Genomic DNA, 22,843 nt, shown 5'->3' on the forward strand with positions numbered 1-22,843 from the left:
TGAAGGATAAAATTTTAGAAATTTTCAATGACCAAAACCCTGAGACATTACAAATTCATAGATATAAATATAGTTATGAACTTACAATAATAAAAAAACTTCAAAATCTCAACTTTAATTAAAACCATAGAAACGGTGTTCATTAAATCTTAAGAATATGTCTTAGAATCTCAGAATATACTGTTGTAAAATATAAAAGAGTGTAAACTCATACAAAAAATCTTGTATGAGTAGTATAGATAAGCTAAACCTATCCTAGTAGAAATAGGAAATTTGGGTCAATTAACATTGAAGATAGAAAGGTCAGATCATGGTTAGAACTCACAATCACCATGTAGTGCTCATGGTTTAGTTTGTGAATTTTCATCTTTGGGTCTTGGTTGGTACACTTATCAATACGAACTCATGGTACCTAGTAATGATCGTGCCAAGTGCTCATTTGATCTATCCTCACTTTAAGGATCTGAAACCTTCTTATTGGGTCCTTCTTTCTATAGAATCAAGGTATGGTCGTATGATCATTAAACAATCTAGGAGGGCTCTCATCTGATGAGTCTTATACTTAACTCCTATATATTTATTTTTAGGCCTTCCATATGACCACATGGTATGATGGTATATTCATGGAACGATCATGCAAACTCTTTGTCTGATCAAGTCTTATGGACCACTCTTGTGGTGGGGCTGTTGGACCTGACCATAGTCATACTAAAGTTATTATAGCATAAATCATCTAAAAGTCCAATTTTAATCATTTTCATTCTCCAAGCATATTCAAACTATAATTATGCAAAAGCTAATCATATCTACATACAAAAATACCCTTATTCTTGTAAATATTCCTCATTGTAAGCATCTTAGGTGTCATAAATCAATGAAAAGTCAGACTATACTATCAATATAACTAAAGGTAACATTATAACAAATAATCTTAGTTGACTTTCTATGGGTATGATATCACATTTGTCACTTATTCAATGTGAGGTAGCCAGAGATGTTCAATTAGCCAACTTTGGAGTCTGTCTTATGCATTCCAAAGATGGTAACATTATTGTCTTCAACACGGTCAAGCCATCACTTGTGGTACTGGTGAAATAGAGATTGTATGATGATACCTTATTGCTCTAATACAAAAAAAGAACTCAACAAATCAAGCCATAATATTTGAGCTAGAAGATGATAAAACCTTGAGATGTCGAGGTAGATTATATGTACCTGATCTAGATGGATAAATAAAATATATTATCACAGAAGCACATAGCTCTTGTTATTTAATATATCTCATTTGTATAAAGATGTACCATGATCTTAAATATATGTATTGGTTAAATGACTTAAAGAGTGATATAGCAGAGTATGTGGCATGGTGCCCTAATTGTCAGCAAGTGAAAACAAAACATCGAAGACACGATAGCCTAGCTCAGACCTTTAATATTCAAATGTAGAAATAAGATGTTATTAGTATAGATTTTTTGATAGGTTTACCTTATTCTTATCAACAATATGACTTTATTTGGGTAATGGTTGATCGACTTATGAAACAGCCAATTTCAATAATCCAGTGTTGGGCTTGAACTCTAAAAGGTTAATTTTTTATCCTATCTTCGAGTATCACTATGGATAAGTATTTAGGGATATTTATATAACATCTTTGTACTAGATCTTAAATTCCATTTGGTTAATTAAAATTCTTAAAATAGGAGAAAATTTAAAAATGTGATAAAAGTTGAAATTTTAGAATTCTTACTTATTAGAAAATTCTGATATTGGACTATATAAGTTAGAAAAATTATTGGATTCACTCTAGATGGTTGTTAAGGAACTTAACTATTTCTTTTTTAAGTAAATAGTATTAGAATAACTTGGAACATGAACCTACCTGTTATTGATGGATGTACGTGTTATCCTTGTAGTTAGCTGGTCATTTATTGAATAGAGGGAACTTGCAATTGGAAAGATAAAGGCTACACTATCACAGATTGAATTGTTGGAGGCTCAAAATATTATCAAAGATATTAAAGTAGTAAATGTATGTATATTTAAACCTTTCCTCACCATTAAGTCACATCCTTATGTTATGTTTTTCTTTTATGAATGCTAATTAATTCTCATGAAATACAAAGATTGGATCTTCATTTGCCTTACATAGCATTCTCTTGTATGACCATCAAGCTTATAAGTTTTTGTCTTACACTCTTTATGTCAAATCTTCACAATATTACATATTATTGTAAATTTCTTTACTTGAAATTCTTTGGTAACATGGTATATTTATCATACATTATGAATGAAATTAAATAGCCATAGTATAGTTACAATTATATACATGAGAATTTAAAATAAGTGGTAGATTTAGATAGATATTCCACTTAAATAATAAATGATCTCTACCATGATTTACATGTCATAGGCCTTTAAGAAATTATTTAGTAAATGTTAACGACAGGAAGGTACATAGATTTTACTTTGCATATCCGCTTGATGTGATTTTATGCACAGGATTGACACTAGACCATTAGATCGTTATTAGATTAAGTGCATTTGGAGTTAGCTAGAACGTCATATACCTATTCCCCATACTCAAGTAAATATATGGCATATATATTCCATGGGAAAATCCTCATAGTGAATCTATTAAGGTATACCTTGTATTAGACTGTGACTGTAGTTATACGTATATGTATTTGGACTACGTAAGCCTTGTATTTGACTCAAATCACTTTTGACAGACCATCTATGATTATTTATACTATACATAATTTATGTACAACACCTAGGCAAAATATAGGTGCTATATTATAATGAATGCTCCCCTGGATATTATATGATGAACTAACAAAATTGGTGCATATGTTACAGCTTCATATCTTATATATAGTACTTGTATGCTCATAGTATTTTCACTTTGATACTTGATTCATATGAGCTTTTGCACTTGTTAGCTGTATTCTGTCTGCTTTTCATTCCAGTAAATATTTTATGTGTACTAACATCTCCATATTATTGACACTATGTTTTATTGACGCAGGCTCAGATCCATAAGATAACAGACGTTCACGATAGGCTCTATTGTTGTTTTGGTTGTTATTTTGGTGAACTCCATCTCTCTCTGTAACCAGTTTACATCTAGTATTTTTGGATAAATGTTTATATCTCTAATGGAGTATGTCGGAGCCTATCCCAACTAGTTATTAGTAGTATTATGTGTTAAACTTATAAGAGGCTTCATGAATATCACACAGTGTTGTAAATTATAATTTTTGTTCATATAACTCCATTGTGTGTATATACATCTCATATTGGATATCCAGGTCATTGTTATCCTATAATCTCATATGTGTCACAGATAGCTTATTTAGTATGTGTGTATAGTTCTTGTCCGCTCCTACCATTTTGGGGCATGACAATTAATAATAAAATCAATATAATAATTTTTATACTATTTGGTTAATCGGCTAGCGATCTTTTATGATGTAGTTATTTGATTCAACTAATAAGAAAATACTCATGTAATTTTTTTCTTTTTTAATATCCTTTGTACACACGCAATCTTCACAGCATAATTATTGCCCAAAAATATCATGAACTAATAAATATGATCTCAAAGAATAAAAAGATTGGTTATCTAAATATAACAACCAAAAAGAAGTATTTGAATGACTAGTAAAAAGTTGTATCTCAAAGACACAAATTCATATTCTTTCCTCTATCTTGTTAGTGTTAATAGTGCTTAACATTTCTAATCAAAGTAATGATTTTAAAGATTCCAACAAAATCCTGTCTTTTTTAATTAAAGAGATTGCAGACATATCAACCACAAAGAGATAAATAAATATAAACTTGAATGCATTAGAATTCTCTCAAATATGTCTTTACTAAAAGATTCAATTCAATATAAAATTGTAAAATAAAATTGTTACTTCAGAAGTCTAACGCTTCACCTAAAAAGGAAAAAAAATAATTCATGAAATAATAACAGAGCTTCTATCTAAACAAAAAAGTTACTTTCATATAATTAAGGATAAAAAGATGATTCAATATAATTTATTGGGTTATCAGTTTAACCATTAACTAGAATATAAAAACCAAATTAATAAACCAATAAAAAATTATAAAATTATTTAAAAATTGTTTAACACAATAACCTAATACCAATAACCAATATTATTTTTTAACTCGATTTATTAGGTAAACCGATTCATTTTTTAGTTAAATGGAATTATACTAAAGTAAAAGAGAAACAAATGTTCACCCTATTTCAGCCAGTCGGGATTTAAGACTAAAAACTTTGAGTTTCTATTTGGGAATGATTATTACAAATTTTAACCGATCTAACAAATTGAGTTCCTGCAATGTCTGCCTACACTACTTTGTGAGCACACATAGATGGAACTTCAAAACGTTTTCTTCCTAGTTCAATATTAGAATCTTCCCCCTACTTGGCCAGCACATCAGAAACTCTATTCTTCTCCCTATAGTAGTGGAACACCATCGAGTTTCCTAGACATCATAGCTTTAACCTATAATCATCAATAATGTCATTATATACTAAATAACCTAATGACAATATGTGTAAAACCTCAAGAGAATCAATGTTAATTTCAATAGGATTTATGTGGAATTCTTCAACTATCTCCAAACCTTCTCTAAGAGCTAGAACCTCCATATGATTGTTAGTAGTCCACGGGTACCCTTGGAGAAGCCCTTTACCTAGCCAGTAGTACTATGTCTCATTACCCTTCAATTCTTCATTTACCTAGTTTTCCAAGACAAGAGCCATCAGTATTTAGTTTTAAGAAGTTCTCGATGGGGGAATGACACTAAATATGTAACTCCTTGTAGGTCGGGGTGGGTTTATTTACTGAGGATAAATAGAGATACTCCATTGCCTCTGTATATATCTGGTGAAAAGAGAGTTTATCTCTTTTCTTGCTAAACATATTCCTATTTCTATTTTTCAAATACCCTAAAGGCTAAAAACTAGAATAGTGTGCCTACTAAAAATATGATCATAATTGGCACTTTGTATCTTAGACCAGGAGTTAGATCAGTTGATAGGGTGGAGACTGCCCAGATTAATATATAGGTGTTTCCCCCTTATGGAATAGGGTAGCCCAGAAATCTTTAATGATGAGGCATTCAAACAAGATATAAAGGATATCTTCATAATTGTAGATACATAAGATGCATCTAGGGGTGATTGGGATACCCCTCTTGTGAAAGAGAGAGGAATTAGGAAGTCCATTGTGTTGAGCAAGCCAAAGAAAAGTTTTGAATTTAAGGATAAAGTTTACTTTATAAATCCAAAGAAGGGATTAGGGTGGAGATCAGAGTTGGGGTAGCTCTCTTTGGATAGGATAGAGTAAATGCTTTGACAGGAGAAGAGCCCATTACCATTAAATCTCTATATCAGCTGATAATTAGGGATTCTAGTATTAGGCCTGAAGAAATATTTGATATTGACGATCAACTCAACGGGGAATTGAAGGGAGAGGATATGGAAAATTCTAATTAATCCTATCCCAAAAATATGCAAGGGGAAGATTTAACTGGGAGGCAGTAAGAGGACCTTGAATCATACTCCTTATGGGTTCCCAATGAAGGATCTATCTATCCAACAAGAAGTTGATTGTGCCCCCCCTTATGGACTACCCATTGGGCACCCAATTTATAGAATTCCCTTCCTAAAAGAAAGTTCTTTAAGATTTTGGAGGATAAATATGTATTAGAGTAAGACTTATGATGGTATTTATCTCTAAGAATATTTTCCTAGCGACTGTTATGGTTATGGAAGTATCTCCAAGCAAAGCTATCAAGCATTATGGCATTTCTCAGGTTTTCTTTATTTATTCCTAAGCCACCTTCCTTTTTTAGGATGGGTTAGAGTGTCCCATCTAACAAGGTGCATCTTTCTCTTCTCCAGTGTGAAATTCAAGAGGAGGTGAATTGAAAATTTTTGTGAGTCGACTGTTGAGTATTCTCAGTCGACTTTCTTGCAAATCAATAAACTTCACAAAATATATTAGATTTAAATAAATAGACAAGTAAATAAGTGACTTAAAATAATAACACAAAGATTTATCCTGGTTCGAAACCCCAATGTGGTGCCTACTTTTAGTTCCCTTGGGTTTCAAAGTTCCCTTAGATCTTTCAAGGTGGAGTTCAAGTACAATGCTGATGAACAAGTTTCAAAGACATATTTTGCTCTTCTGATCTTATAAAAAGCATCAATTTGTATTTCAAAGTTGAATCAATCTTATTCTTTGTATAACTATTGTAAACTAAGAGTACAAAGCTTTGTTAGACTATGATTGAGTCACTCTAAGATTTGTTCTTGAAGTTACGTGAGTGTTTCAGTCATTGGTCTTCTCTTTTATAATCTTCAATTGCTTCGGCTTCTATTCTCCATAAGGAAACCCAAGAGATTTTTTCTCAATCAAGGATGTGAATTGATTTGTTGATTGAGGAATGGCACCATAAAGTATATCCAACGTGGTGCAGTGTCCACATCCATACATGCCTATATTAGATATATCTATTTATAGGTTATGGTCTTCTTTCCTTTTGCTCTTAGTCTTGATTAACTTCGTTTTCCATAATTTTGGGAGGCCAGTATTCTTCGCGATTGATACTGTTGCAACTTTGTTTTGCTTTCTTGTCTTGATTTATTTGCTTGTTGTAGTACTTTGAAGCCACTAATATCCTTGATTGATATTCTTTCAATCTTGGAGTCGGCTTTCTTGTGATTGATATTCTTCCGATCTTAGAGCGGGCTTTCTTATGAGTAGATGCTTATTTTCTTTTTGGCTTGATTTTTCTTGATCCTTTGTATCTTTGGTGTATCCTACAAGATCTTTGTTTATTAGTTTGTCTCTTTTAGAACATATAGTGAAATAATGGGGCTAATAATCTCCCCTTGTTTTATAATGATAAATAATAAACATCAGCTGACTTTCCGATTATTAATAAAGTGTTCCCCTGTCTTACACATACCTTCAATGTTTTTTATTTTCTTTGAGCATCAGTTGACTCTTATCTTTTGATGGTTGACTTGATCTCCCTGTCTTACAGGCACGATCAGTTGACTCTCATCCTTTGATAGTCAACTTTCTCCCCATGACTTGTAGGCACCTCTGATGTTGCTTTCTCCTCTTTTTGGCATAGTAAAAAAGAACACAACAATAGACAGACAAAATGGTAGACATAGATTAAATAAGCAGTCTAAGTGATTACCAAAGGATTTAAACAAAGCAGTTGAAAGTGTAGCAAACAGTGTGTAAAAATCATTTTACAACCCAAAAAATGGGATAGGACCCCCTTCTGAATAAAAGTCATCATTCACCGCTTGGCTAGGAAATATGTGAGGGTGTTGTACATGTTATGGCAGAATTTTTCATAAGATTTTTCAACATTTGTAAAGAATAAGGAGTAGGAGTTTTTGAAGGATATCGTAAGATCTTCATTAGAGGAGTTAAATTGAAACTTGAAGGAGTCCATACGAGTAAACACTCTAGAGAACAATTTTATGCCTTCTTGTTTAAAGTCGACAAGTGTCATCCAGACAGTGCCTATATCTGTGCTTGTGCTCTTCCCAATATCTAGCACCTTGGAAGTTGACTCCTGAAGTAGCATTACTCCTTCATCAATAGTTTTGAAGTGGTCCTTAAGGTCCTCCAGTTTCTTCAATACAAGGAGTATGGGGTTAGAAACAAACTTGCATAAATTAGGGATATTAGATTTTGCTCAGGCAAAGTCATCCTTGCACCATTCATTTTCTACCAAGAATAATCCCATGCTGGAAAAAGTTTTGGAGTCATACGTAGTGGAGATGTTAATCGGGGGGTATGAGAGAGGTCAATAGAGTAGTATAGAAGAATTAGAGTAATTAACAATTCATATGGTAGACTGGAGAAAGGATGAACTTCCGCTGTACTCTCAAGCATATATTTACAGATCCAAGTAGCCTAATTTATCTTTTGCCTTTTCACCAATAAAAATAGGAAGAACACATCATGGAAAGTAACGTTGCTGAGGGATAGCTTCCTTGGAATCAGTGTGATGGCGATGATGTTGGCCATGATGTAGTTCTTAAATCATGAAAACAAGGGACCAAACTAACAAACGTTGTGTCTGGGTCGAACAAGATCTTTTTTATCTTCTTCAAATCTAATTTTAAAATTCTCAGTACAGGAGCCATTCCTAATGGGGATTGCACCAAAAAACTCTGTATAAAATACCTTTTCAAATAGAAAGTCATTCTGTATGATTCTTGTGCCAAGTACAAGAGTCTCAAGTTTATCGCTGTCAAGAGAGAGATGGAGATTTTCATAAAATATTTGAATAGGATCCTTATAGGCTTCAAGTCAACATAGACTAAAAACTTATGAAAAGTCTTGAAATTTTAAGAAGTGACTGATAGTGCAATGGGCTTCCTTTAATTGGCAGAGATTGATTACCCGACCGTGTATAATAGAGAAACTTTTAAAGGCTGAGAAAAATTTCTTTTGTGAGTATGTACATAACTTGTTCATGTCCTCGGTGTTGGGATGAGGTTTCTTGACTGGAGAGTATGGGCTGGGGCTGGACATTATTTTATTATAGTTGACTATTATGAATCGGAAAAAGATTCTTAAGAGGAGTTAGAGTGAAGAACATGATTATCAGAGAGAGGTTTGGGAAGGTATGTGGAAAGAATGACCATTATATGAGTTCTGTTCATCGATTAAGAGTTTGAATGGGAGTTTTAAAGGAGTGAAGGGGAAGATGAAAGGATGGAAAGATGAAAGGAGGACTAAACTAAAGAAAGATGAAAAGGGGTAAAGAGAATGAGATAACTGATGTAAGTTAAAGGATAGTAGAGGGGGATATTGGGAAGGTAAGAATTTATAGTGGAGGCAGGGGTGGCGTATGAAGCGGTGAAAGTAATGATGACACTCCCTTTATTTTTAAAACCAATTTTCAAAACTTTGAAAGTAAAGCAGTAAAAAAATAAAGAATTTCCAAAGATAAAACTCATGTCATTAATACTAATAATACCAAGTCTTTTTCTAAGGAAACAATATCTTTCTTTTAATAGGGGTTTGGTAAAAATATCTACTAATTGATTTTTAGAATCAACAAAGCTCAGAAAAAAAATCACCACTTTCTACATGATCTTGAATAAAATGATGTTTAATATCAATGTGCTTAGCCCTGGAATGATGCACAATATATTTAGACAGTCTAATAGCACTGATATTATCACACATTATAGGTATAGATTCAAAAGAAAAATTAAAATCAAGTAGTTGATATATAATCCATAAAATTTGAGCACCACAGCTTCCTACTGCTATGTATTCATCTTCAGTTGTTGATAGAAAACTAAAGTTTGTTTTTTGCTATGCCATGAAATTAGAGCATCACCAAGAATTTGGCATGTTCCACTAGTGATTTTTCTATCATTTTTATCACCTGCAAAGTCAACGTCTAAATATTTAATTAATACAAAATGAGAAGAGTAGGGATACCATAGTCTAGTGTTTGATCCGATGAGATACTGAATTATTCTTTTGACTGCAATCAGATGGGACTCTTTGAGAGTTGACTGGAACTTTGTACATTTGCATACACTGAACATAATGTCTGGTCAATAGGTGGTCAAGTAAAGAAGTGATCCAATCATTCCCCTATACTTATTTTCATCAATATCTTTACGAGATAAGTCTGAATAAATACTTGTGGATGGACTCATTGGGGTTCCATAGGACTTTCTTTTTTCCATACCAAACTTTTTGATAAGCTCTTTTGTGTATTTGGCTTGACTAATGAAGGCACCTTTGGGTGTTTGCTTGATTTACAATCCCAAAAAAAAATGTTAGCTCACCCATAAGGCTCACTTAAAATTCTCCTTTCATCAGATTAGAAAAATTCTCACACAAGGAGATGTTAGAACTACTGAAAATAAGAGCATCAGCATAAATTTGCACATAAGAACATTTGAGTCAAGCTTTTGTATGAATAAAGTTGAATAATTTTTTTCTCTTTGGAAATTATTAATTAAAAAAAAGTACTCAACCTCTCATACCAGGCCTTTGGAGCATGTTTGAGACCATCAAGTGCTTTTGATAATTTCAAAACATGATTTGGATAGGATGGATTTTCAATTATAGGGGGTTTCCTTACAAATACTTCTTCAAGAATGAATCCATTTATAAAGGCACTTTTGACGTCCATTTGATACCACTTAAAGTATTTAAAGGTAGCAACCGCTAGCAAAATGTGAATTTATTCAAACCTTGCTATAGGAGAAAAAGTTTTATCATAATCAATACCTTCTTGTTGGGAGTAACCTTGAGCTAAAAGTTTGGCCTTGTTTCTATTAACCTTACCTTCTTTGTTTAATTTTTTCTTGTAGACCCGCTTAGTTCCAATTACTGATAAGTTCTTGAGTATTTCAACAAGAGTCTAGACTAGATTTTGTTTAAATTTTCCCAATTCTTCCTTTATAACCTCAACCTAGGAGTCATCTTTGAGGGCCTCATCAATCTTTTTTGGTTTGATTTGAGATACAAGGGCAACAGATTCTTGCTTTCTCAATGAGGCTCTTTTCTGCATCTTGTCATCTCGATATTTGATGATAAACATATTTGGATACCTAGAATTGTGTTTCCATTATCTTGGAATAGTTGTTTTGACTATCTCAACTTTGGGATTCAACTCCGAAAGGGATGTAGTCGACTTTCCTTGTGATAGATTGGGAGCAATGCTAGCATTAGCTTTAGATTATGGATTACTCACCTATTCTTCATCAATACTTAAACTCATATAAGGGTAATTAGTTTCATCAAATACATTATTCATATATTCTTTAACACATAACGTTCTTTTATTATAAGACATGCAAGCGCGACGGTGGGAGAGTACCCAAGAAAAATACCTTTGTCACTTCATGGATCAAATTTTTCTAAGTTATTCTTACCGTTGTTGTGGATGAAACACTTATATCCAAAAAGATGAAAGTAGCTAATGTTTGGCTTTTTTCTCTCTACAGCTTATAAGGCATGTTCTTTAGAATGGGTCTAATGAGGCATCTGTTGATGATATGGCATATTGTGCTTACTGCCTTTGCCCAAAAGTGATCTGGAAGGTTGTGTTCTAGTAGTATGGTTCATGCAGTCTCTTGAAAGGAACAATTCTTTAGTTCTACCACACCATTTTATTAGGGAGATTGAGGTGATGAGAAGTTTTGAGAGTATCCATTCTGAGCATAGTATTCCTTGAAAACCTTGTTCTTAAATTCTCCTACATGGTCATTATGTACATAGGTGATGAAATGTCCTGCTTCTCTTTGTACTTTTCTACAATAAATCTCAAAATTTGTGAAAGCCTCATGCTTATAAGAGGGAAACATTACACTGGTAAAATGAGAATAATCATCAACAATAACAAAAAACATAGCTTTTCACACCTATACTTGCGACCTTGGTGGTGCCAAACAAATCCACGTTGATTATTTTAAGGGGTTTTGTAGTTGAGATAATATCTTTGAATTTTAATGATGTTCGAGTATGTTTTTGGAAGGCATCACAAATGTGATCCTTCTAAAACTTGAGTTTTGGTGAACTTTTCACCAATTCTAATCTTGAGAGTTTCTCAATTATGTACATACTAGCATGCGTAAGCTTTTTATGCCATAAACAAGCATCATTAGTTTGGACAGTGAGGTAGGTAAGGGTAGCAAAATTAGGACTATTTAAAACTCAAATATTCTCAATATGTTCACCGATAAAAGAAATGTCTCATTTGTCATGTTTGATGGAGCAGCTTTCAGCTTTAAAGGAGACTCTAAATCCTGTGCCACACAGCTGACTGATGCTGAGTAGGTTGTTTTTTAGTCCGTTTAAAATATATACTTCAATAAGTTCACATGATCAGTTGAGATTTACTAAGTCAACTAGGATAAGGTTGCCCTTAGCATTATCACCAAATCTGACTAATCCTCCTTCTATTTTCTTTATAGAATAAAATTGTACTTCTTTTTTATCATATTTCTAGAACATCCACTATCAGTGACCCATATTTCCTTTTTATAGCTTTTGCAGACATGTTCCTGGAAAATAAGAAAATCAATTTTGCTTAGGTACCTAAGTGCTCTTGGATCCTTGCGATATATACTTTCTTTAGGCCTCCAAACCCATACACCTTTAAGATTTTGCCTGGAGTTGTATGATTTATGCCCTTTATGTCCACAGGTATAGCGAATAATTCTTTGAAAAGAGAAAGAGGTCTTAGATGATTTAAACGATCTTGCTGAGGAACTTGAGTTGGTTTTAACTGAATTTTATCTTACAAAATTTTGGATTGGTGTTTTTTAATGCTACTCAATTGAATTTTTACAACATCAAGCTCTTCTTGAAGTAAATCGACTACGATTTTACCTGCTTCAATTTCAACCTGGCAGTTTCTTCGTTCCCCTACAATCTTTTGTTTAAGTAAAGCTTCCCAATTTTTTTTCTTTTATCAAGTTTATTGTATTCATCTATAACTATTTGAATCTCATCAATTATCATATCTAAATTAGATTTAAGAATATTTTAATTATGATAGTCATGTGGTCTTACCTCGCTTGATTCAACTTTTGCCATAAAGCACATGTTGGTTGCTTCTATTTCTTCTTCAATTTAATCTTCATCACTCCAGGAGCCAAATTTTTTATTTGTTTAGATGATCTTCTTCTTAATTCTAGACAATTTTGTTTAAAGTGGTCTATCCTTCCACAATGATAGCAGTGATCATTAGTTTTTGTAGAATCATTGTTTCTAAATCTTTGGGATCTCTGTTGTCTATATTTCATATTTTCCTTACTCCTCGGTTTATAAAAGCCATTCCTTTGCTATTAGATTCTTTCAGAAGATCTTTCTCTTCAGTTGGTACGACATTGAAGGCTACTTGGTTCTATTTTTTTTCTTGTTGTACCTGTTGATATAATTTCATTCGTATACAATAACATTACCTTGTAACTCATCATATGTCTTGTTGTGAAGGCATCCATCTTCCAAAATGGTAGCTTTAGTTTCCCATACTTTAGGGAGGCTACTAATCAGCTTCTGGACTAGTAGGCTGTATGGATAGATAATCCCTAATGATTTTAGTTCGCATACAATTTTGCTAAATCTAGAAAACATTGATTCGATTTTCTCATTTTATTGCATCTTAAGCAACTCATATTCATTCACTAGGGCAGCAATATTTGACTTCTTGACTTTGGTGGTTCCTTTATAAGTCACCTTTAATTTATCCCATATCTGTTTTGTGGTCTCATAAGTTGATATTTTGTCATATCTTCTCCGCTTACTGCAAAAAGAAGTAAACTTAAAGCTCGTGCATTATTCTAGATTATCTCATGTTTCTACTTGGTGACTTCAAAATTCTCGAGGTCTTTTATATCAGTACTGCTTGATTCTTTTTATTTGTCCTTGTAATGACCCGAGACTACCCCCTAGTCGTCACACGATGCTTGCGACCCCGAAGGACCTTAAGCTAACCTATGAATGATATCTTTTGTGAGCACTGAACCATAATACTGAAATAAATGCGGAATAAAGGGATGAAATGCCATAAGGTTCAAAACATCTAAAATACTGATAAAATATAACATCTATAAAACTGAATACTATCTAAAAATCTAGTCTGAAAAGCCTCTAACTGAATTTGTCTGAAAATAGAGTTAATGGGATAATCCCTCAACTAACTCCATCTACTAAAATACTGCTAAGCTGAAGTACTGAAATAAAAGCATATCCTCAATAGATGATGACTCACTGCTAAATCTGCTACTGCTGGCTGAATCTGGCTAAGCGTGGTCAGGAACCTGAGTGTTCGAACCTATGATATGAAACATCATAGCGCAAGAAACGGGTATACGATCAGTACATGGGAATGTAAGCCACCAAATTTTTTTCTAGAATTACAAATTTCATTAAAGTCACCACCTATTAACCAAGGTCCCGCAACGGAGTCAGCTACATATTTTAGATTATCCCAAAGAATCATTCGATCATTTTATTACTATAAGCATAAATAGCAGTAAATAACCATTTATTTGGGGAAGGGATTACCTGAACTCTACAGTGAATATCTTGATGAGACATAGTGACTTCCATAACATTCAAAAGGTCTACTTTCCACAAGATAGCAATCCCCCCTACTTGTCCTAAGGCCAGGATAGCAGTGACATTTGAGAAACGAAATTTGTTGGGCATAGTCTGATGGTTCATCCTATGGGTTTCTAACAGGTCTACCAAAGAAGGATTATACAAATCAAGAAGATCCTTGAAGTGATTTTTAAAGTCAGGGGAAGTAGAACCTCTACAATTCTAGATCAAAAAATTCATTGGGCGAGTAAAAGTAAGAGGCCTTTGGGGAGAAGCTTCTAAAAAGTCAGTGTCCCTCAGATTAGGACTCATGATGATAGCATATTTCCCCACGTCGGGATTGAGATTCGGTCGTACATTAACCGAGCACTTGACCATATTTTTGGGATATTTTACGCTTATTTTTTTTCACACAGTTCTTTGAGTAGAAAGACCCGTACCTGATCCAAAAAGGTGGATGTTATTTCCATCCCTCCTTCTTCCATATTTGAAGCTTTCGGTGGTAGAATAGAGTTCATAGTCACAGGAAGGACTTGGGCTTTGGGATCCATCGCAACTACCATCATGTGAGGCTGAATCCATGGCACTGAACCCTTCCCCTGTGGCAGTGGGTATAATGGAAGTTTCAAAAGGGATTGACTCATAGCTGGTGGATCGTTGAACACTTTCGTTTCTCACGCTATTCCCTTCGTTATGATTTGGGCTAGATCCTGAGGGTTTTGAATCAGAACACGACATTCTTGTTCATTCACTTTCATGGTAAAGGAGAGGGCCTGACCCGTTAAAGCCACCTCCAGCCATGATTGCGGAGGGTAAAGAGGGATCAGATTCATTGAGGTACATATTTTGTAGGGGTAGCGGTCGTTCCCTTATTCCATCAGTAGGGAGTATTGGTAAATTTGTTGTAGTGGATATAGAGGACTATGATGGATATGCAAACCCTTGACTCGGCAGATTTGAGAGTGATTTATTTATAGTGGTAGTGCTACTACGGAGAGGTTCAGAAATGTGTAATTGAGCAATGAGAGTTGGAGAAGGTGATAGCTGAACAGTTAATAGATCATTATTCTCATATGAAGAGTAATCATTTAAATGGTAAACTTCAGGAGAATTATCAGAAGTACTTACGTGAGTAGAGATTAAATTGTCATGCACGGTATCCACATGGGCCCTAATAGCCAAAATTGGAGCCAAAATTTGAGAAAGGGTTGGCCTCGTGCCATTGGTGAAAACAAAATTAAGAGGTTGAGAATTATGAATATTAGGAGCAGGAAATTTTAAATCAGGAAAGTCAGTGGGCCCTACATTAAAATGTACTAGTTTTCCATTATCAGTAAAGGAGCCATTTGGGTAATTAAATAAATTAGAGGTTTGAGACTTACCTGGGCCTTTAGGAATGGAGAAATTATGTAGGCCTTTTACCTACAAGTTTTTTTTTAGGAAAGGCCTAGCAAAGGTGCCTTCTAAAGTGGGATCATTGACCCGAATTAGCCCAGAAGGGCCTTTACCTGGCTGTTGAACAATTTGCTTTCCTTTGTCGGATGAACAGCGCTGCTATCTGAACGGGAACCTAACAAGCTGCCAGCCTTCATCTTCTTCTTCCCTTTATTTTTGTTCTTTCATAGTCTCAAAAAATTGCAATGATTCACCACTATACTTATCATCCGAATGTGAGTGTTCGAGCAAAGGTATTTTATATGGACAACGAGTAGTATGTCCAAGTCGTCCATAGTCAATACACAGTAAGGAAGCCGCTTAGTATCAAATCACTTATTTATGAGATCCTATGTATAGATGATGTAATAGTGGTTGTTCCAGAGGAGCTTGTACACACAAATGCGCATATCTACCTCGAGAAGTTGTTGAAGTGCAAGTGTCTATCTTGAGCAACTTCCCAATCCTTACACCAACCTTATAAAGGACATATATGTCGTAAAACTCCGTAAGTAGTTCGGGTAAACGGATCCAAATTGCAGTGTGAGTAAGCCGAGCTTGTGAAGCGATAAATTTTGGTTCCCACTTTTGTACAGATACAAAGCTGTTGAAGATGAACCATGGCCCGTCCTGAAGAGCGTGTAGAATGTTTTGCAACAGAGTGAATTTAATCCGAAAGAATTTGGAACCCAAATCGATCAAATTTAATTCTTCGAAAGGTTTCCATAATTCCTGTAACTTTTTCTTTAGACTAAGTAGCCCAATTTTTGACCCACCATCTTAACAATCAAGGACTTCTGCCAAAGTGAGTAAAGCCGTGATTTATCATCCACTGATAGTGGAATAAAATTACCTTCAAAATTTTACGGGGTGACCTCATCTTGAAGGCCGTCCGTCACCGAAGAGCCCATGAAGTTTGGGAAGAGGTCATTTTGAAGCACTTTGTATGTGAAAGTTGGGGTTACAAAGGTTGAATTTACAGAGTGTAGGGGAGACGGTTGTTGAGGATTGTGGTCAATATCCATGGAAGACGTAAAGAGAGAGCTTTTCACATTATGTCGGTTATCATTCTAAGTGAGGTGCCATGTGACTCAATTTTTAAAATAATTGTCAATTTAAAAGATAAATGTTTTCAGCTACCAAGCAAAAGTGGGCTAAAGTTCAAGTCATGTTTGTCAATCTTAAAATTAATAGTAAATTTATATTGTAAATAATTATTCTCTGTTCCATAAATTAATATAACATCATTTGAATCCGTGATTCATGTATCCAATTCAAGGCAGAATTGATAGTTGAAAGTGAGTTTAAAATTTTTCATACTTTGCTTTAAATACAATTTACATAGAGGATAAATAACGATTATTTAGAAGTTTTGCAATAGAATTAAGATATATTATACTGTAAAATTGAAATTTATAGATATTGGTATCATTAAGTGTTAATGTCTATTTTTATTTTCAACTGATTTATAATATCTCAAAAAATAGCACGAACTTCAACTGATTTATAATATCTCAAAAAATAGCACGAACAATTTGTCGTGGTCAAATGACATTGGAAAAGAAGTTAAAGAGATGTCATAAGTGCCATATAAAGGGCAATTGTAGTACTACATTAGTGACGAATATACTTGGGGAACTTTTAAAGTAACCTTCTTTCTTTTTGGGTGGATTAGATGGATAAGGATATGGGTCAAATGCATTAGGCTTAAGTCATCAAAAACGCACTTAAAATTATTTTGAAAATTCACTTAGACCACTCAACTAAGGCATATACCTATCAGGCTCCTAACCTACTCGAATTTTGATCCAATTAGATCTTTTTTTGTCAATTGGCTAAAAAGATAAAATGTGTGTGATGCACTTTCGATGTTCATGATAATTTAATGAATTAAACAGTGACACATGTCGTGTGGGTCCAAAAAAAATATTTTAAAATATATTATAGCAATATAAAAAAGTTATTTTAAAATTAATTAAAAATGACAAACCTTTGTCTTCTTTATCGTCTTCTTCACCTAAAATGAACTAGGACTCACCTCAAAATAACGTTGCTCTGCAATGCTTAAGTGTCTATCCAAGTGAAATACCTGATGCCAAAGGATTACTAGAGACATTGCCAACTTTAGGCCAAGAGTTCGGAATTTAATCACACATTGTACCAGTGAATTTCTACCTCATGCAATGTCTCAAACTTCTTTGTTGTCTTCTTCCCCAATTCTTCACTTCCGAACATCCAACTCAAAAATAAAATCTAATGTCGTAATTATTTTGGTCGTAAAAGCACTAATTAAACCAAGTTCATCGGTAAAAGCAGAAAAAATTATAAAAATTAATTGACAAGAATTTCTGTTAAGGTTGTTATTTTTCCAATGACACCATTTTTTTTGGTGACACATCATTTTTTTTGGCACGATTAGTACGAATTTGAAGTTGTTTTTTCAAAAAAAAAAATGTTAAGGAATTTGAATCTTTAAAAAGCACCACGGAAGAAGGAAAAAATTGTAACAACTCGATGATTATACTGATGTGTAAACTAGGTTGTAGCAATTCCAATGGTGTTCTATCACCATACCTCTTTGTTTCTTCACCATCTTTTCTACCAAACATATATTGAACAAACAAAAATAGTATAAGTAGTTGAAACGAAAAGCAAGGAAGCTATGTCGTTCAGTGGTAAAGTAAGAAAGAACATTGGAATCACTAATCAAATAAAAACGTGATTAGAGTAACTTCCAGTGAACAAAAAAAATTCAAAAAGAAAGAAAAATTGAAAAAAAATAATAAAAATTAAAATGAGGAAGAAGATAGAAGTAAGAATAGAGAAAAAGATAAGAACTCCATGAAAGAATTTTATTTTTAAAAAAATATATTTTTATGTTTGGCTTTATTATTTTGTTGACATGTCACTTTTTAATTGGCTTTGTAAATCAATTTTTTTGGCTTCACATGCGTCTGAAATGTGTAATGCACTTATGATACCATGTCATTAAAAAATACCTAATTGGATCAAAATTCAAATGGGTTAGGGGTCTGATAGGTACAGACTTTAGTTGAGGAGTTTAAGTGAATTTTCGGGACAACTTAAAGTGTCTATGGATGGCTTAAGCCAATCATTATATTATGGAGAAGGATAAATATATCCAAGCACTGCCATAAATGATATGCATATATTTCTATTATACTTTGATATGTAATACTTTTGCCGTCAATTTTTTGAATTGTATATACTTTAACTCAAATGGCGGATACATGGCATTATCCTAGTCATTTATTTAATTTTTATTTATTTTATGGACAAAGGACATATATATCCCCAAAAATATCACAAATGGTACACATATATCCTCCATTATACTTTGAAAATACATATACCCTAACCACCAATCTTTTGGATTGTATATACCCTTCGTCCAAGTGGCAGGACATGTGGCATCATCATAGCCATTTACCTAGTTTTTATTTTTTTTATTTGAAATAAAAATAACTCACTCAATGATCCACTGCCCAAACTAACTAATAAGTATTGATATTCGTTGAGATGTTAAATATCTTGTACATTTATTCTTGTATATTTGTTTTTGATAGTGTTGAAATATTACATAGCTTGTACATTTATTCTTGTATATTTGTTTTCCATATTTGTTGATCAAATCCCATTAATTGGGGATCATGATTTCCTGCCTAAAAGATGGGCTGGATTGACTTGTATCAAGTTGTATATATATTCAGTTTGTGAATAATAAAACTACAGCAACTAAAGATATTTTCTCTCCTTTTCAAGATGGCATCAGAGCTTGACCATTTTAAAAGCCTAAATACTAGCAATAAGAGTCACAATATGGACTCATCAAATCCATATTTTCTTCAACATTCAGACTATCTCAGTCGCATACTTGTTCCAATCAAATTGAACGTGATCAATTATCAGTCCTGGAGCAAATCCATGATTCATGCTCTCACGGCCAAAAATAATTTATATTTTATTGATGGATCAATTGAATCACCATTTAAAACTGGTAACCTAGCGGATTATGCTATATGCAATCAGTGCTACAACATAATTTTATCATGGCTTGCTCATTCTGTGGAGCTTGATCTAGACAAAAGAGTCATTCATGCCAAGACTACTCACCGGGTATAGAAAGATCTTAAATATTAATTTTCATAAAAGAATGCACCAGGAATATATCAGATTCAAAAATCATTGTCTCCATGCTCACAAGGTAATATGAATGTTTCTTCCTATTTTACAAAACTCAAAGGCCTTTGGGATAAATTAAATAAATTTTGAGTACTTCCTACGTGTAACTAAATCAAAGCACACACTGATAAAATTGAAGAAGACCGTCTAATGTAATTTCTTATGGGTCTAAATGATATCTATAATGTTGTTCAATCAAATATCCTCATAATGACCCTGCTTCCTTGTACGCCAAGCGTATTATCTTGTTATTCAAGAGGAAACACAGAGACAAATAACGCCAGAATCAACAGAAAATTTCTCCATTGCAGCTGCACTTCAAAGATGCACTAATAATTTTTTCAACAAACTCAAGGATAAGCAACATTGTGACCATTGTAATTGAGAAGGCCACACAATTAAGAATTGTTGCTGCCTGAAATTTTATTACAAACATTGCAATGGAAAAGGTCATACAGAAGATAGATGCAAGTTTAAAAAATGGCACTTGGGCACTGAACAACTTAGGATGCCAAAACAATAGACAATAACGCGAATCTCAGGGCAATTCTTCTCATGTTGCTAATTTAGCATAATATTTTTAATATAAGAAGGAGGTTCACTCATAAGATGCCAATGTTTCACATGGATTTTCCTTTGAACAACTTCAAAAAATTGCTCATACAGTAAGCTTGTTGTCTCAAAATAATAATTCTATCGGTAATGGTGACGCTTATGCAAATGCAACAGGTTTATCTCATTTTCATAATGTTTCAATTAATTTTGCATTCTCTAGAACATGGATCTTGGATAGAGGATCTACTAATCACATTACATTTGATTCCATATTGTTCACTCAAACAAAATCCCTATCAATACCTATTGTCAATTTACCCAATGGGTCGCCAGTATCAATTCATTCCACTAGCAGAATTCCATTCAACTCAGACATTACCTTAAATGATGTTTTATATGTTCCCTCTTTCCATTTAAATTTAATGTATGTTAGCAAACTTACCAATGATCTAAATTGACGTACCCTTTTATTGCCTTTTTTTTACTACAGGACCTTGCTACAGGGAAGATGATTGGCTCGGGTAAACATCATGATGGTCTCTATTACATGTTATCAATGAAACAAACACCCATTTCTCATCAAGTTTCACAACTAAAAGATTTATGGTACATGCATCTAGAACACCCGTCATCTTCTCATCTGAAATTAATTGCTCCACTATTATGTTCTCTTAGTATTTCTTTTGATAATAATTGTGATATTTGTCCTTTGGCTAAACAGACATGACTTGCATTTCCATTGATTAATATATCTACTCTTGCTCCATATGACTTGTTACATTATGATGTTTGGGGTCCTCATCGAGTACCGATTGATTCAGGGTCTCGTTTATTTCTTACTATTATAGATGATTTTACAGGATGTACTTGGTTATTTCTCATAAAATACAAGTCTAAAACTTCTCATCTCTTACAATCTTTTATATTATTTACTAAAATTCAATTCCATGCTTTAGTTTAAAAAATTAGGACAGACAATGGCAAAGAATTTAAAGTAATGAAATGTTTTTCACTCTCATGGAATCGAATACCAAAGAACTTGAGTTTCAACTCCACAACAAAATGGAGTAGTTGAACGCAAGCATCATCATATTATAAATGTTGCACGATCTTTACATTTTTAGTCTCACTTGACAATTACTATTTTGGGTGAATGTGTTTTGACTATTGTCTATATTATTAACCGATTACCAATCCCGTTGTTATATTCTAAGTCACCTTATGAATTATTATATATCAAATCACCATCATTTAGTCATCTAAAATTTTTTGGTTGTTTGTGTTATGCTATTGTTGTGCAGCATAAACAGAAATTTAATTCTTGAGCCAAACGTTGTGTCTTTGTTGGTTACCCTACTGGTCAAAAAGGTTACAAGCTTTATGATCTGGAAACAAAATAATTTTTTGTAAGTCGTGATGTCAAATTTTCTGAAAATATCTTTCCGTTTAGTCCAGTTACACCAACTTTGATGTTATTGCCACCCCAATCCTCTTCTAGCATAATTGACGATTTGTCTTATCCACCATCTTTTATAACACAAGCCCCATCTTCTCAGCCTAAACCTATTGCGAGAGTAGAATCTCATGAACCCATAATTATAGAGGATGTTTCTAATAATTTTACCCAATCTAAAATTTTAGTAGATGATAGTGAATCCACTTTAGATGAATCCAACCAACTTGTTGAAAATCCAATATCAAATGACTCTCTTGAACCTATTTCAGTTGAATGTTATAGTTCTTTAATCTCCTCTTTTAAGGCAATCCACTCATCTAAGAAAAACTCCTGAATGGCATAAAGACTACATATTGTCAACTCAAGCCAGTCATTCTTCTATTGCGTCAAGTTTAGAAACAAGTACTCAATATCTTTTATAGAAACAAGTACTCAGTATCTTTTCTCTTATTTTTTTCTTACTTTCATATATCTTCATCATATTATACTTTTTTATCTAACATTACAAGTTACACAGAGCCTGTTTCATATGCTCAGGCTATTCTTGATCCATATTGGTGAGAAACCAGGAATGCAAAATTAGAAATATTAAAACAAAGTAAGACTTGGAGCTTAGTTCCACTCCCTGTTGGTCAGAAACCCATTGGATATAAATAGGTCTATAAAATAAAATATAAATTAGATGGAACAATTAAGTGTTATTAGGCTCATCTTGTTTCAAATGGATATACTCAGATTGAGGGAATTGATTATTAAGAAACTTTTTCTCCCACAGAAAAACTCACGACATTTTGTTTCCTTCTTACAGTTATTTCTGCTTGAAATTGGTTTGCCTATCAATTGGATGTCTAAATTATTTTCTTTCATAGATCCCTACATGAAGAGGTGTATATGGAACCTCCACCAGGTCTTCGCGACTAGGGGGAGAACTCTGTATCTCTGCTCCACAAGTCCCTTTATGTCCTTAAACAAGCATTGAGAAATTGGTTTCTCACATTTTCAGAGGCTATTAATAAATCAGATTTTCAACAATCAAAGGCTGATCATTCACTTTTCACTA

The 22,843-nt window shown here is 33.4% G+C and overlaps 1 long non-coding RNA gene across 1 annotated transcript in view; it reads right to left on the reverse strand.

Annotated features, from left to right (window-relative positions):
- LOC124886552 overlaps positions 1-16,929 on the reverse strand; it is a 38,527-nt gene extending 21,598 nt beyond the window's left edge. The window contains exon 1 of the long non-coding RNA XR_007043907.1: positions 6,994-16,929. This is a non-coding gene — a long non-coding RNA (uncharacterized LOC124886552). The remainder of the gene's footprint in view (positions 1-6,993) is intronic.
- Between the last annotated feature and the right edge of the window lie 5,914 nt (positions 16,930-22,843).

Source organism: Capsicum annuum, chromosome 8, assembly GCF_002878395.1.
Source record: "Capsicum annuum cultivar UCD-10X-F1 chromosome 8, UCD10Xv1.1, whole genome shotgun sequence".
Taxonomy (NCBI): domain Eukaryota; kingdom Viridiplantae; phylum Streptophyta; class Magnoliopsida; order Solanales; family Solanaceae; genus Capsicum; species Capsicum annuum.